Source organism: Rattus norvegicus, chromosome 6 (assembly GCF_036323735.1).
Source record: "Rattus norvegicus strain BN/NHsdMcwi chromosome 6, GRCr8, whole genome shotgun sequence".
In the NCBI taxonomy this organism is placed as follows: Eukaryota; Metazoa; Chordata; class Mammalia; order Rodentia; family Muridae; genus Rattus; species Rattus norvegicus.
Window position 1 is genome coordinate 59,410,870 of NC_086024.1, and position 17,458 is coordinate 59,428,327.

At 39.3% G+C, this 17,458-nt stretch overlaps 1 pseudogene; it reads right to left on the reverse strand.

The window, feature by feature from the left end:
• Window positions 1-14,882: 14,882 nt before the first annotated feature.
• Window positions 14,883-16,397, reverse strand: Hnrnpa1-ps2 (heterogeneous nuclear ribonucleoprotein A1, pseudogene 2; annotated as a pseudogene).
• Window positions 16,398-17,458: the final 1,061 nt, after the last annotated feature.

Sequence of the window (17,458 nt, forward strand, 5' to 3'; positions counted from 1 at the left end):
TCAATATGGCTGTGCATATAATGGCATGACTATTAAATATATTAATTAAAATGTGCATAGTGCATTTAAGGTCCCAACTTTTTGAAACTTAGACATTTTGAATATTGTGCCAGCATAAACATGCCATTGTGTGTGAATCACACATAACAACTTCAAGTTTTTTTCAAAATTCTATAATTCTATAATTTCTATAATTTCTATAATATGTTCATAAAACATACTATAGAAATTAGGGTTGCTTTGTTGTTTTAGTCTGTTTCATTTTTCATCTAAGACAGCAGGGAGGAATTTCAATTCCATATGACTGGAAACTCAGCTGCATCACACAGCACTGAATTTTCAAAAATAAAATTCTATGAAAAATGTCTCAAAGGGGATCATTAAATGTTAAAAAAAAGTTTATAAAAAATACCTAAGACATTCCAAATAGTACTCCTGGAAAACTTTAGCAATTTTGATATTATCTGCACTAAACATATTTCTTTTCCTAAACTTTCCTGTTCATTATTTTCCACATGTCAAGAAAAATATGAGGCTCCAGTTTCCAACTAGCTTTTGTACAATCTGGCAATTGCTCTACAAGGGAGAGTAGACATAAGTCGTGAGATCTCAATTCTTGTGAACCTAGAGGAATAGGAATAGGGACCAAAGCCTGACACAGAGACACATGCTTAACATCTGTCCATTGGGAGTCCAAAACAGGAGAATCTCTAGCTGGAGTCTAGCCTGAGATACATAGAGAAACTGTTTATCACAACCACTTCATCAATTGCAATGTATGAATTGACATATTTCAATAATTAGAAGCAAATGCAGTAAGTTGAATTATTTTCCACTTTACTAGAGAATTAGCCTATAGACATTTAAAGTCTTTATTGAGCATACATTCTCCTGAGGCATCATTCTTGGAGGTTATTATTTCTATAATATCAATTTAAACATGGGCTAAATTAGGAATAGAATCCTGACCAGTAAGACATCAGGCATTATCTGGGCTACAGAACTCTTTTTACCTCACAACAAATTGACATTCAATTTCCATGAAGAAGCGATTATCTTGTCTTGGTAAAAACTAAATAGTGAAGAGGTTTCAAAAATAATTTGCTTCCAACATTATTTTTATCATATTAATTTAAAGCATTCATTAAGATTAAAATTCAATGAGTAACTTAGACAATATTTTCTAAGACTCTATTAAGTCTTAAAATGAAAACCACTTTCTAGGTACTTTGCTTCATTGTTTCTATTGCTTTATTCAGTAAGACTCTTAAGTGCCACACGAAAGCTGTGTTAGTTTCCAGTTCATAGGGTGCTATCTAAATCAATGAGGTGTGACAACTTTCCACTCAATGAATGACGAAGTAGTCAATATAAGTTAAGCAACCACAAACATGAAAGCACAAGAAAATGTATTATGTAAGATGATTGTAGATAGCTCAACAGAAGTCTTGCCCTGATCATAAGCTAATGAACAAAAAATGGCCCGCGATGCTCACAGCATCCCATGCCAACTACAAAGTGTGAGGGATATGCACAGGGACAGTGACAGATAGCATTGTGGAAAAAAATCAACCACAATAGCAATAGATAATATATAGAGATGTGTGAGCTGGAACTGAAAAGACCATTTCAAAGTCATACTATGGCTTATTTTGGTTATATATTGCAATGTTTTTATGTTATGCCAAAGGACAAGAACAAATACCATGAAAAAATGATCAGGGGGATTGTAGTGATTATTAGACAGAGTAGAGCTTGAACAAAATGTGGAGAATCTCATGAGAATTGAGAAACTACAATGGGTTGGTGCTTCAACAGCATAGAATTAGGAAACTAACTGATAAGAAGCAAAGCACACAGAAGGACTCCATAGAATCGTCCTAGCCCCACATAGCTAATGATCTCGGGTTATATAATAACTAAGAGTGTAGTGGCTCATTATTGTTTGAACTGTGGTAAGTTTTATTATTACTCAATCAAACCGGAGCCCGTAAACCCTTCTCATCTATAATGGAGTAGAAAATGTTACTACTCCATTATAGATCATTGGGATTCACAGTGCTCAGGAGACCACAGACAGGCATCTCTTCTGATTTCCCATCCTTTGTCAAAGACTACTTTGGCAAAGAATAGATCCGTTTTCCTGTCTTAATGTAGGAGTTATCGGGGAAGTGATAAATTTAGTTTCAAAACAGCATTGTGAAAAGTCTTACATATCCAAATTAAGAATCAGTTGTTCAGTATCAATACAAAGTGAAAAATATACCCCAGCACTTAAAGTTGCTGTTGTTGCTGCCACTCCATAATCTCCCACAAATGATTGACCGTGTCAATTTTTATCCTTCTCTGAATAGCATGTCATGTCACATGATGCTGTAGTAGGAGCATCTTCCCCAAATTCTTTGTTGTTTAGTACTCTGCCTGGGAATTTAAATCCAAAGGAGCAGACTCTTGCTATTGATGTTTTTCTACAACAATATCTGTGATGCTTAAAAAATAGGTTGAAAAAGATTAAAAATGGATTGCTTCTGAGAGGGGAGTGAAAGAAAATTGACTTATTTGTGTGTTGGATGAGTAGATTTTAATTTAAAAAATTAATTAGAAAACATAATCAGAGAAATTGCTTAAAGTATTACACAAGAGGCCATGAGTTTGGCAAACGATTGTCGATGTGAATAGATGAATCGGTGCATCTAATAATCAAATACAGCATCATTGAAATAAAAAGATGAGGGGATGTATTTAAAATGGCATTAGTTCATTTATTTCAAGTAGAATTGATGTAAAATGTAGACGTAAATGTATATATCATCCTAAAACTGTCTAAAACTTGATCACAGTGCCTATTATAAGAATCTGAAAGATAGTGTTGAATGAGATTTTGTACAAATTTGATTTGGCCAATTAAAATGAAATTGTCTTTGTTTAAATGTGCTGCAGGATGTGTAGCTAGGAAAGCCCCTCTTCTTATCCATCACCTTCCTCTTTTGAACACATTTGTTTTAGGTTTGCTTCACTCTCTGCCTGCCATGAAGGTCTTAGCTAAAAGGATTGCAGTGATATTTCTACATTTAGTTAGAATTTTACAATGTTTCCAAAGACAAGGAGATTCTCTAGTTTAGATGACAATTTTTGAAGTTACTTTTGAAAAATTACTACATGTGAATTATCTTATAAATTAGGAATTCTTGCTGACAGATCCATACTGTCTATTTCTGAAAGGTGATGAGACGACCTGACAGACAAACATCGCCACCCATGCTAACTGGCTGCCAGCTTGAACATATGTATGGGATGAGAGAATATCAAAATTCCCTAAGCAGGGAGCCTATAGCCCACTTTCATTTGCCAGTGACTGAAGAACTTGTCGATATCACTCCAGCATAGGCAAGTGTGAAACAAGCCAAGGTAAAGGCTTAGAGAGAAGAAGATGACCACCTGGGTAGGGTACCACATTGCTATCTATAGGTGACTCCCTTGGCTTGGCATCCCATTTGCATGCGTGCTGCTGGACTTACACCTGTCGACTCTCAACATAATGTCACAGATTAAAACTGAAGACTCCATGGCTTCAAAATGTGTTTTCCTGTTGGCTACCTGATGATGCTCTGGGGAAAAAGAGAGCAGTCGATGCTTGCTGACTGACTGCCTCTCCCTCCCTCTCTCTGTCTCCCTCTCCCTCTCTGTCACCCTCTTCCTCTCCTTTACCCACACCCTCACCCTTGCCCTCTCTCTTTATCTGTCTCTAAGAAGTTCAGTTCTGGAGTCTGAAAAGTCTAAGATGCAGCATCAGCAAGTTAGCTGTCTGATAAGAGCTGCCCTCTGCATCAAGATCTGCACATTTCCCTTCTGTGTCCTCTGAATGAGTGAAGAGAGAATGTGAAGTGTGTATGGAAAGTTAGCGTGTGAGTGAAAGCAGAGTGCATGTGGTGTGTGTGAGGTGTGTGTGTGCGTGTGTGTGAGTGAGTGAAAGAAGAGTGCATGTGGTGTGTGTGAGGTGTGTGTGTGTGTGTGTGTGTGTGAAAGTGGAACATGCAGGGGTGTGTAGAAGTGTGGGAGTTCGAGAAAAGAAAAACACACAGGAGAAAAGCAGAGTGTGCAAGAGAATGTAGTGTGTGCAATCACAAACTAAGAGAGAAGAGAGAGAGAGAGAGAGAGAGAGAGAGAGAGAGAGAGAGAGAGAGAGAGAGAGAGGAGAAATAGCACCTTTAAGCCTTAAAAATTGCCTGTCAGTGTGTAACCCCTAAAACAAACCACAGATGTATTAAAGGCTGTGCTGGGCAGTGCCTCCTTTAGCAGGACTTCAACCACGTTTGGTCGTGAGAAGCCCTGAGTAAGTTCTCACCCACCATGGGCTCCACATCCTAAAGCTATTGCAACAGTGATGAAGCTTCCCCATGGAACTTAGAAAGAATACCTATGTTTCAGTTTAGCGACCATTTAAACGGAGGTATAGCAAATACGATTTGTAAAATAAATAATAGCAATTTCTGATTTACTTAGAGAAATGAGCAATGGAATAATGTAAAATCCTATCAGACCACGTTAAACTAGTTTTCCTTTTGCCTAGAATTCTAGCCTGTCTTTTTTTTTGTTTGAACATTTTTTTAATTAAAAATAGATTCTTCTCTCATACCATACATCCCCATTTCAGTTTCCCTCCCTCAACTCCTTCTACTCCCCCCCCAATACATACATTCCCTCTCCTCCAGATACATTCTCCCTCTCTTCTCTTTCCTCTTTAGGAAAGAGCAAATGTATAAGAGAGGAAAGCCAAACAGAACAAAACAGAATACAATAAGACAAGGAGAAAACTGTCATATCAAGGCTGGACAAGGCAACCCAATAGGAGGAAAAGAAGCTCACAAGCAGATGAAACCATCAGAGATTCATCTGTTCCTATTGTTAGGAGTCTTCCAAGAATACTAAGCTAACAGGCATAACATACACACAGAGGACCTGTGGCAGAACCATTCAGGTACTGTGTTTATCATTTCAGCCTCCATGAAGCCATGGGAGTCTGGTTTTGCTGATAAAGTGGTTCTTGTTCTCTTGTCCTCCAATGCTCTCTGACTCCTATAGCCTTTACTACCCTTCTTCCTCAGGGTTCCCTAATGTCTAAGGGGAGAGACTCAATGGAGACCTCCAATTTAGACTCTCTCAGCAAAATGATTGGCTGGGGGTTTCTGTGACCACACCCATTGATTGCCAGAGGAAGCCTTACTGATGGTAACTGGACAAGGCACCAATCTATGAGTATAGAAGAATATCATGAAGAATCATTTCATCAATTTGTTTTATCGATGGTTGTGTTTGGTTCTATCCTTGGTCTATTCAGTTTCCAGAACCTGGCTATCCAAGCAGTAGGGCATGAACTCCCTCTCATGGATGAGCTTTAAGGTAAACCAAACATTGGTTGCCCATTCTCACATATTCAGTGCAATCATTGCCCCAGTACATTTTGCATGAAGGACAGATTGTAGTTGAAAGATTTTGTGACTGAGCTTGTGTCAAGATTTCTCCTTCCATAGCTTGCAGAAGACCTTCTAGGTCCAAAGAAACTATAAAATGTAGGGATGAGGAATGCAATCAGGTATCTGTTCAACTTCTCTACATTTAATGAGCTGAGTGGAAGTTATCCACCACATTGGAGGCCCATTGTCAGTTTTCAGAGAGCAACTTTCTGCCAGCCTGGCTTGTTTAGAGATCTCCCCTGTGCTCTTGCTTCTCAGCCAACAATTCCACTGAATGTAACACATTCGTTCCGATGGAAAACTTGCATGGCTACCAAAGACAGATAGTTGTGACTCCATATTCTCCATTGTTACAAGTCCGCAGGAGGGTCACTCTCATAGATTCTAGGATGTTTCCACTGAACTAGGTCTCCACATCCCCCCAAATGCCCCAGAAATCCAGATGTCACTCCCTAGATTCAGTCCCTTCACCACACCTTTCCTGATTCTGCTTCCAAGCCCCTACCTTTCCCCAGTCTGGGGAAATAAAATCAGATCTACTTTCTGTTACCAGGGAGACCCAGGCTTACACTCTGTATTCCCCCTCTTTACCTCATGTCTCTTGGTCTGTGGATTATACCTTGATTGTCACTTATCTAATAGCTACTATCCACTTAGAAGTGAATACATAGCATATTTGCATATATTGGTCTGGGTTTCCTCACTCAGCAGGACTTTTTTATAGTTGAATATATTCTCTTGAAAATTTCATGCTGTCTTTTTTTTTAACTACTCCAGAGTAATCTTCTTTTTTTATTTTTATTAACTTGAGTATTTCTTATATACATTTCGAGTGTTATTCCCTTTCCTGGTTTCCGGGCAAACATCCCCCTCCCCCCTCCCCTTCCTTATGGGTGTTCCCCTCCCAACCCTCCCCCCATTGCCGCCCTCCCCCCCATAGTCTAGTTCACTGGGGGTTCAGTCTTAGCAGGACCCAGGGCTCCCCCTTCCACTGGTGCTCTTACAAGGATACTCATTGCTACCTATGGGGTCAGAGTCCAGGGTCAGTCCATGTATAGTCTTTAGGTAGTGGCTTAGTCCCTGGAAGATCTGGTTGCTTGACATTGTTGTACATATGGGGTCTCGAGCCCCTTCAAGCTCTTCCAGTTCTTTCTCTGATTCCTTCAACGGGGGACCTATTCTCAGTTCAGTGGTTTGCTGCTGGCATTCGCCACTGAATTTGCTGTATTCTGGCTGTGTCTCTCAGGAGCGATCTACATCCGGCTCCTGTTGGTCTGCACTTCTTTGCTTCATCCATCTTGTCTAATTGGGTGGCTGTATATGTATGGGCCATGTGGGGCAGGCTCTGAATGGGTGTTCCTTCAGTCTCTGTTTTAATCTTTGCCTCTCCCTTCCCTGCCAAGGGTATTCTTTTTCTTCATTTAAAGAAGGAGTGAAGCATTCACATTTTGATCATCCGTCTTGAGTTTCCTTTGTTCTAGGGATCTAGGGTAATTCAAGCATTTGGGCTAATAGCCACTTATCAGTGAGTGCATACCTGTATGTCTTTCTGTGATTGGGTTAGCTCACTCAGGATGATATTTTCCAGTTCCAACCATTTGCCTACGAATTTCATAAACTCATTGTTTTTGATAGCTGAGTAATATTCCATTGTGTAGATATACCACATTTTCTGTATCCATTCCTTTGTTGAAGGGCATCTGGGTTCTTTCCAGTTTCTGGCTATTATAAATAAGGCTGCGATGAACATAGTGGAGCACGTGACTCTTTTATATGTTGAGGCATCTTTTGGGTATATGCCCAAGAGAGGTATAGCTGGATCCTCAGGCAGTTCAATGTCCAATTTTGAGGAACCTCCAGACTGATTTCCAGAATGGTTTTACCAGTCTGCAATCCCACCAAAAATGGAGGAGTGTTCCTCTTTCTCCACATCCTCGCCAGCATCTGCTGTCACCTGAGTTTTTGATCTTAGCCATTCTCACTGGTATGAGGTGAAATCTCAGGGTTGTTTCGATTTGCATTTCCCTTATGACTAAAGATGTTGAACATTTCTTTAGGTGTTTCTCAGCAATTTGGCATTCCTCAGCTGTGAATTGTTTGTTAAGCTCTGAACCCCATTTTTTAATAGGGTTATTTGTTTCCCTGCAGTCTAACTTCTTGAGTTCTTTGTATATTTTGGATATAAGGCCTCTATCTGTTGTAGGATTGGTAAAGATCTTTTCCCAATCTGTTGGTTGCCGTTTTGTCCTAACCACAGTGTCCTTTGCCTTACAGAAGCTTTGCAGTTTTATGAGATCCCATTTGTCGATTCTTGATCTTAGAGCATAAGCCATTGGTGTTTTGTTCAGGAAATTTTTTCCACTGCCCATGTGTTCCAGGTGCTTCCCTAGTTTTTCTTCTATTAGTTTGAGTGTGTCTGGTTTGATGTGGAGGTCCTTGATCCACTTGGTCTTAAGCTTTGTACAGGGTGATAAGCATGGATCGATCTGCATTCTTCTACATGTTGCCCTCCAGTTGAACCAGCACCATTTGCTGAAAATGCTATCTTTTTTCCATTGGATGGTTTTGGCTCCTTTGTCAAAAATCAAGTGACCATAGGTGTGTGGGTTCATTTCTGGGTCTTCAATTCTATTCCATTGGTCAATCTGTCTGTCTCTGTACCAATACCATGCAGTTTTTAATCACTATTGCTCTGTAATACTGCTTGAGTTCAGGGATAGTGATTCCCCCTGAAGTCCTTTTATTGTTGAGGATAGCTTTAGCTATCCTGGGTTTTTTGTTATTCCAGATGAATTTGCAAATTGTTCTGTCTAACTCTTTGAAGAATTGGATTGGTATTTTGATGGGGATTGCATTCAATCTGTAGATTGCTTTTGGTAAAATGGCCATTTTTACTATATTAATCCTGCCAATCCATGAGCATGGGAGATCTTTCCATCTTCTGAGGTCTTCTTCAATTTCTTTCCTCAGCGTCTTGAAGTTTTTATTGTACAGATCTATTACTTGCTTGGTTAAAGTCACACCGAGGTACTTTATATTATTTGGGTCTATTATGAAGGGTGTCGTTTCACTAATTTCTTACTTGGCTTGTTTCTCTTTTGTATAGAGGAAGGCAACTGATTTATTTGAGTTAATTTTATACCCAGCCACTTTGCTGAAGTTGTTTATCAGCTTTAGTAGTTCTCTGGTGGAACTTTTGGGATCACTTAAATATACTATCATATCATCTGCAAATAGTGATATTTTGACCTCTTCTTTTCTGATTTGTATCCCCTTGACCTCCTTTTGTTGTCTGATTGCTCTGGCTAGAACTTCAAGAACTATATTGAATAAGTAGGGAGAGAGTGGGCAGCCTTGTCTATTCCCTGATTTTAGTGGGATTGCTTCAAGTTTCTCTCCATTTAGTTTAATGTTAGCAACTGGTTTGCTGTATATGGCTTTTACTATGTTTAGGTATGGGCCTTGAATTCCTATTCTTTTCAGGACTTTTATCATGAAGGGGTGTTGAATTTTGTCAAATGCTTTCTCAGCATCTAATGAAATGATCATGTGGTTCTGTTCTTTCAGTTTGTTTATATAATGGATCACGTTGATGGTTTTCCGTATATTAAACCATCCCTGCATGCCTGGGATGAAGCCTACTTGATCATGGTGGATGATTGTTTTGATGTGCTCTTGAATTCGGTTTGCCAGAATTTTATTGAGTATTTTTGCGTCGATATTCATAAGGGAAATTGGTCTGAAGTTCTCTTTCTTTGTTGTGTCTTTGTGTGGTTTAGGTATAAGAGTAATTGTGGCTTTGTAGAAGGTATTCGGTAGTGCTCCATCTGTTTCAATTTTGTGGAATACTTTGGATAATATTTGTATGAGGTCTTCTATGAAGGTTTGATAGAATTCTGCACTAAACCCGTCTGGACCTGGGCTCTTTTTGGTTGGGTGACCTTTAATGACTGCTTCTATTTCCTTAGGAGTTATGGGGTTGTTTAACTTGTTTATCTGTTCCTTATTTAACTTCGATACCTTGTATCTGTCTAGGAAATTGTCCATTTCCTGAAGATTTTCAAATTTTGTTGAATATAGGTTTTTATAGTAAGATCTGATGATTTTTTGAATTTCCTCTGAATCTGTAGTTATGTCTCCCTTTTCATTTCTGATTTTGTTAATTTGGACGCACTCTCTGGGTCCTCTCGTTAGTCTGGCTAAGGGTTTATCTATCTTGTTGGTTTTCTCAAAGAACCAACTTTTGGTTCTGTTGTTTCTTTCTATGGTCCTTTTTGTTTCTACTTGGTTGATTTCAGCTCTGAGTTTGATTATTTCCTGCCTTCTACTCCTCCTGGGTGTATTTGCTTCTTTTTGTTCTAGAGCTTTTAGGTGTGCTGTCAAGCTGCTCACATATGCTCTTTCCTGTTTCTTTCTGCAGGCACTCAGCACTATGAGTTTTCCTCTTAGCACAGCTTTCATTGTGTCCCATAAGTTTGGGTATGTTGTACCTTCATTTTCATTAAATTCTAAAAAGTTTTTAATTTCTTTCTGTATTTCTTCCTTGACTAGGTTATCATTGAGTAGAGGATTGTTCAATTTCCACGTATATGTGGGCATTCTTCCTTGATTGTTATTGAAGACCAGTTTTAGGCCGTGGTGGTCCGATAGCACGCATGGGATTATTTCTATCTCTCTGTACCTGTTGAGGCCCGTTTTTTGACCAAGTATATGGTCAATTATGGAGAAAGTACCATGAGGAGCTTAGAAGAAGGTATATCCTTTTGCTTTAGGATAGAATGTTCTATAAATATCCGTTAAGTCCATTTGGCTCATGACTTCTCTTAGTCTGTCTACGTCTCTGTTTAATTTCTGTTTCAATGATCTGTCCATTGATGAGAGTGGGGTGTTGAAATCTCCCACTATTATTGTGTGAGGTGCAATGTGTGTTTTGAGCTTCAGTAAGGTTTCTTTTACATATGTAGGTGCCCTTGTATTTGGGGCATAGATATTTAGGATTGAGAGTTCATCTTGGTGGATTTTTCCTTGATGAATATGAAGTGTCCTTCCTTATCTTTTTTGATGACTTTTAGTTGAAAATTGATTTTATTTGATATTAGAATGGCTACTCCAGCTTGCTTCTTCTGACCATTTGCTTGGAAAGTTGTTTTCCAGCCTTTCACTCTGAGGTAGTGTCTGTCTTTGTCTCTGAGGTGTGTTTCCTGTAGGAAGCAGAATGCAGGGTCCTCGTTGCGTATCCAGTTTGTTAATCTTTTTCTTTTTATTGGGGAGTTGAGGCCATTGATGTTGAGAGATATTAAGGAATAGTGATTATTGCTTCTTGTTATATTCATATTTGGATGTGAGGTTATGTTTTTGTGCTTTTCTTCTCTTTGTTTTGTTGCCAAGATGATTAGTTTCTTCCTTCTTCTAGGGTATAGCTTGCCTCCTTATGTTGAGCTTTACCATTTATTATCCTTTGTAGTGCTGGATTCGTAGAAAGATATTGTGTAAATTTGGTTTTGTCATGGAATATCTTGGTTTCTCCATCTATGTTAATTGAGAGTTTTGCAGGATACAGTAACCTCGGCTGGCATTTGTGTTCTCTTAGGGTCTGAATGACATCAGTCCAGGATCTTCTGGCCTTCATAGTTTCTGGCGAGAAGTCTGGTGTGATTCTGATAGGTCTGCCTTTATATGTTACTTGATCTTTTTCCCTTACTGCTTTTAATATTCTTTCTTTATTTTGTGCGTTTGGTGTTTTGACTATTATGTGACGGGAGGTGTTTCTTTTCTGGTCCAATCTATTTGGAGTTCTGTAGGCTTCTTGTATGCCTATGGGTATCTCTTTTTTTAGGTTAGGGAAGTTTTCTTCTATGATTTTGTTGAAGATATTTACTGGTCCTTTGAGCTGGGAGTCTTCACTCTCTTCTATACCTATTATCCTTAGGTTTGATCTTCTCATTGAGTCCTGGATTTCCTGTATGTTTTGGACCAGTAGCTTTTTCCGCTTTACATTATCTTTGACAGTTGAGTCAATGCTTTCTATGGAATCTTCTGCTCCTGAGATTCTCTCTTCCATCTCTTGTATTCTGTTGGTGAAGCTTGTGTCTACAGCTCCTTGTCTCTTCTTTTGGTTTTCTATATCCAGGGTTGTTTCCATGTGTTCTTTCTTGATTGCTTTTATTTCCATTTTTAATTCCATTAACTGTTTGATTGTGTTTTCCTGGAATTCTTTCAGGGATTTTTGCGATTCTTTCAGCGATTTTTGCGATTCCTCTCTGTAGGCTTCTACTTGTTTATTAATGTTTTCCGGTGTTTCCCTAAGGGAGTTCTTCACGTCTTTCTTGAAGTCCTCCAGCATCATGATCAAATATGATTTTGAAACTAGATCTTGCTTTTCTGGTGTGTTTGGATATTCCATGTTTGTTTTGGTGGGAGAATTGGGCTCCGATGATGCCATGTAGTCTTGGTTTCTGTTGCTTGGGTTCCTGCGCTTGCCTCTAGCCATCAGATTATCTCTAGTGTTACTTTGTTCTGCTATTTCTGACAGTGGCTAGACTGTCCTATAAGCCTGTGTGTCAGGAGTGCTGTAGACCTGTTTTCCTCTCTTTCAGTGTTATGGGGACAGAGTGTTCTGCTTTCGGGCGTGTAGTTTTTCCTCTCTACAGGTCTTCAGCTGTTCCTGTGGGCCTGTGTCTTGAGTTCACCAGGCAGCTTTCTTGCAACAGAAAAGTTGGTCTTACCTGTGGTCCCGAGGCTCAAGTTCGCTCGTGGGGTGCTGCCCACGGGCTCTCTGCAGCGGCAGCAACCAGGAAGATATGCGCCGCCTCTTCCGGGAGCTTCAGTGCACCAGGGTTCCAGATGGCCTTTGGTGTTTTCCTCTGGCGTCCGAGATGTGCTGTGCAGAGAGCAGTCTCTTCTGGTTTCCCAGGCTTGTCTGCCTCTCTGAAGGTTTAGCTCTCCCTCCCACGGGATTTGGGTGCAGAGAACTGTTTATCCGGTCTGTTTCCTTTAGGTTCCGCGGTGTCTCAGGCAGGGTTCCTGCCGCTCCTGGGCCCTCCCCCACGGGAGCCCAGAGGCCTTATACAGTTTCCTCTTGGGCCAGGGATGTGGGCAGGGGTGGGCAGTGTTGGTGGTCTCTTCCGCTCTGCAGCCTCAGGAGTGCCCACCTGACCAGGCGGTTGGGTCTCTCTCTCATGGGGTCTGGGAGCAGAGAGCTGCCCAGAGTAATCTTCTTTTGTTTAACTTAACCACTTTTTCTTTATCCCTTCTTCAGTTAAGGGGCATCTACGTTGTTTTCAGTTTCTGCCTATTATGAATAAAACCACTATGAGCATAGTTCAGAAAGCGTGTTTATGGCAGGATAGAGCATCCCTCTGACTATATGCCTAAGAGCCCTTGAAAGCTGGGCTTTTAAGTATATTGATTGTCAATTTTCTGAGCAACTGCCATATTGATTCCCACAGTGGTTATACAAGGTTGACTCTTGCCAGCAATGGAGGATTGTTCCCCTTGCCCCACATCCTTGTTAGCATGAGCTGTCATTTGTGTTATTGATCATAGACATTTTGACAGACACTACGAGTTGGAATGTTAAAGTAATTGTGATACATACTTCCTTAATGGTTAAAGCTGTTGAGTCTTTAAGTGTCTCTCAGCCATTTGAGGTTCCTCTATTGAAAATTTTCTGTTTATATCTGTACCCCATTTTTAATTGCACTGTTTGTTTTTTTAATATCTAGTTTCTGGAGGTGTTTATATAGTTTGCATGTTAGACTTCTATCTATAGGATGGGTAAAAATATTTTGCCAATATTTAGGCTTCCCCTTTGTCCAAATGACAGTGTTATTTGCTTTAGTGAAGCTTTTCAGTTTCATGGGGTTCCATTTATTAATTGTTAACCTTAGTGCCTATGTTATTGGTGTTCTGTTCAGAAAGTTATTTTTTCCTATGTCAATGTGTTCAAGTATGTTCCCCCCTATCTCTTCCATCAAGTTCTGTGCACCTGGTTTTAAATTAAGGTCTTTGACATACTTGAATTTAAGTTTGGGGCAGGTTGATACATATGGGTCTATTTGAATTTTTCTACATACAGACATTGAGTTTGACTAGCCTGAATATTTGAATATGCTTTTTTTCCCCACTGTGTATTTCTGGCTTGTTTATCATAAACCAGGTGTCCATATGTATAGGAATTTATGTTTCAGACTTCAATTTGATTCTATTGATCAACATGCATGTCTTTACACCAATATCATGTGGTTTTTATTACTACACTGCTGTAGTACAACTTGAAATCAGAGATGATAATACCTCCAGAAACTCTTTTATTATTCAGGAGTTTCCTGAATTTCTTGTTTTCCTTATGAAGTTGAGAATTGTCCTTTCTTTTTTTTTTTTTCTTTTTGGTTCTTTTTTTCGGAGCTGGGGACCGAACCCAGGGCCTTGCGCTTCCTAGGTAAGCGCTCTACCACTGAGCTAAATCCCCAGCCCGAGAATTGTCCTTTCAAAGTCTGTAAAGAATTGTCTGGGAATGGGGATTGCATTGACTCTATAGATTGCTTTTGGTATGATGGTCATTTTTACTATGTTAATCCCACCAATCGATGAGCATGGGAGATCTTTCCATTTCCTAGTATCTTTTTAGTTTCTTTCCTTAAAGACTTGGAGTTTCAATTACACAAGTTTTTCACTTGTAATTGTTATTACCTCGAATATTTTATATGATTTGAGGTTATTGTGAAGGATGTTGTTTCCCTGATTTATTCCTCAGGCCATTTGTTTTTTGTGTAGAGGAGGGCTATGGCTTTATTTTATTTGAGTTAATCTTGTATTTAACCACTTTGTTGAAAATGTTTATCAGCTGTAGGAGTTTTCTCATGGGTTACATATATTCTATCATATCATCAGCAAATAATTGACTTCTTACTTTCCAGTTTTCCCCTTGACTCCCTTCAGTTTTTTATTGCATTACCTAAAGATTTAAGTATTATATTAAGTATCACAGAGAACATGGACAGCCCTGTCTTGTTCCTGATTTTAGTAGAATTGCTTTGAGTTTCTCTCCATTTATTTGATATTTACTGTCAGCTTTCTATAAATTGCTTTTATTATATTTAGATATCTCCCTTCTCCATAGCTTTCACCATGAAAAGTTGTATTTTGTCAAAGGATGTTTTGGCATTTAAAGAAAAGGTCATGTTATTTTTCCATCATTTTATGTGGATTAAATGTACTGATTTTCATGTATTGAACCACAATGCTTGCATCGCTGGGATGAAGCCTACTTGTGATTGGTAAATGATCTGACTTAGTGTTCTTAGGTTTAGTTTGCAAATATTTGTTGAGTTCTTTTTCATCCTTGTCCATAATTCTCTTTCTTTGTTGAGTCTTTATTTGGTTCTGGTATCAGAGTGATTGTGGCCTCATTAAATGAATTGGGCAATGGTACTTCTGCTTCTGTTTTGTGGAATAATTTGAGAAGTAGAAGCATGAACTCTTCTTTGAAAGTCTGGTAGATTTCTGTGCTAAGTCTGTCTCTCCTTGGGTTTTTTTTTTTAAAGACACATTTATTCAGGTGTCTTGATCAGACTGATCTACAGCATGGGTGAAAAAGGTTTACAGTAAAACCTTTTGTTAGAATGCTTCATACTTTCCACAGAACAGAAACTAAAATAACCTGTTACACAATTAGCCACAAATACAGTCCTGGAATTTTTGCACACACACATGAGTGTGTCTAAAACATGTCTTCTTTGTAGCAGCTAGGCCCTGCCAGCACTGTGCTTGGCTGAGTTCAAAAATCTGTTGTAACCTGTAGCTTCCCTGCCACTTCTCTGGTTCTTCTCTCCTGCTAAGCTTTGTTTCCTGGCTGTAATTGGAACCTCCTGTTACTGCCATAGCTACTGCTGCTGCTGGAACCTCCATAGTAAGCTTGGTTTAGCAAAGTACTGGCCTCAGCCACTATAAGGGTCTCCCTTCATTGGTCCAAAATTTGAAGACTGACTGTTTTAATTGCCAAAATCATCATAGCTTCAACCACCTCCAAATTGCTTCCATTACCACCACCAAATATGCCTCTGCCTCCTCCATTGTATAGCTGCCACTCCCGCCGTAACCACTGCCCTAACTTCCATAATCTTGTCCACCACTTCCATAGATTCTGCTTCCTCCAGAGAAACCAGGGCAACCCCCTCCATAACTACCCTCATTGCCAAATCCATTATAGCCATCCCCACTTCCAATATATCCACCACCACCACCACTGCCATCAAAGCCACCATGACCACTGAAGTTCCCAATGTCATTTGCTAGCAAAACTGCCTCCACGACAACCACCAAAGTTTCCAGAACCACTTCAACCTCTCTGGCTGGATGAAGCACTGCCATCTCTTGCTTTGACAGAGTCTTTCTTACTTCACAGTTTTGGCCATTCACAGTGCAATACTTCTGAATAACAATCTTATCCACAGAGTCATGGTCATCAAAGGCGACAAAAGCAAAGTCCCTCTTTCTTCCGCTGCCTCTATCCGTCATAATTTAAATCACTACAGTTTTCCTATACTGCTCAAACCAATCTCATAGGTGATGTTTTTCAGTGTCTTCTTTAATACCACCAACAAAGATCTTTTTGGCAGTTAAGTGGGCACCTGGTCTCTGAGACTTTTCTCTTGACATAGCGCTCTTAGGTTCCACAAGTCTTCCATCCACCTTGCGTGGTCTTGCATTCATGGCAGCATCCACTTCCTCCACAGTGGCATATATGACAAACCCAAAGTCCCTGAATCTCTTGGTGTTTAGATCTCTCATTACCACAGTCAGTGAATGTTCCCCATTCCTCAAAATGGCTCCTCAGACTCTCATTGGTTGTTTCAAAGCTCAGCCTCTGATGAAGAGTTTCCGTAGCTCTTCTGGATCCTGGGGAGACTTTGACTTAGACATGACAGCAGGGCGATGAGAGCCTTCCACGATGCTACCTCGGCAGCAAAGAGCAGAAGTGAATAAGATCTCCTGGAGCGTTTTTAGGTTGAAATTTTTTTTTATTGACTATTTCCATCTCACCAGGGTTAATAGGTCCAGTAGAATTATTTAACTGATATTGATTTAAGTTTGGTAAACATTACATATTGAGAAAATTATCCATTTCTACATTTTCCAACTTAATAGAGGTTTTTTAAACTATATCCTTAAGATTCTATGTTGTTCTTTGGTATTTTTGTTTGCTACCCTATTTGTTTCTAATCTTCTTAATTTGGACATTGTCCCTCTGTCATTTAGTTAGTTTGGATAATGATTTGTCTATCTTGTTGATTTTTCTCAAAGAATAAATCTTCATTTCATTCATTCTTTGTCTTGTTCTCTTTGTTTCTATTTTATTGATTCCAGACCTCTGATTATTTCTCACCATCTACTCCTCTAATGTGTGCTTATTGATTTTTGTTCTCGAGCTTTCAGGTGTGCTGATAAGTTGCTAGTATGAGATTGTTCTAATGTTTTTTTTTTCTTGTGAAGTAATTTTACATTTTTAAATTTATTTTGGGAAAAGGGACCATGCATGCCACAAATCACATGGTAGAAGTTGAAAGCAAACAAAACCAACACGGTTCTCTTTCTTTCCTTCCACTATGTGGATCTGTGAATGGATTTGCATTCCTCTTTCCGATTCTCCTTGCTCTATAACAAGAATGTCCCTTGTTCATACATGTATTTTGCTGTGGGTGAAGTCTCCTTTCTTCATGGGAAAGGGCTGTTTGCCATTCTCATGTCATTACCCTCCCAATCTACACCCAGAACATCATTAGAATTTCCGTGGCTATGTAATTCTCATACAAAGTACTGTGCTTAAATTCATTGTGTAATTCAAAGAGTTTCTGACAGCTGGTGGCTGGGAAGGAAATATTCAGCTTCATCTTGACATAGTCAACCACCTAACAGATAGCACACACACAAAAATAAACAGTACACAACATTTTAAGTGTGAAAATGGCTGACATTACAACAAT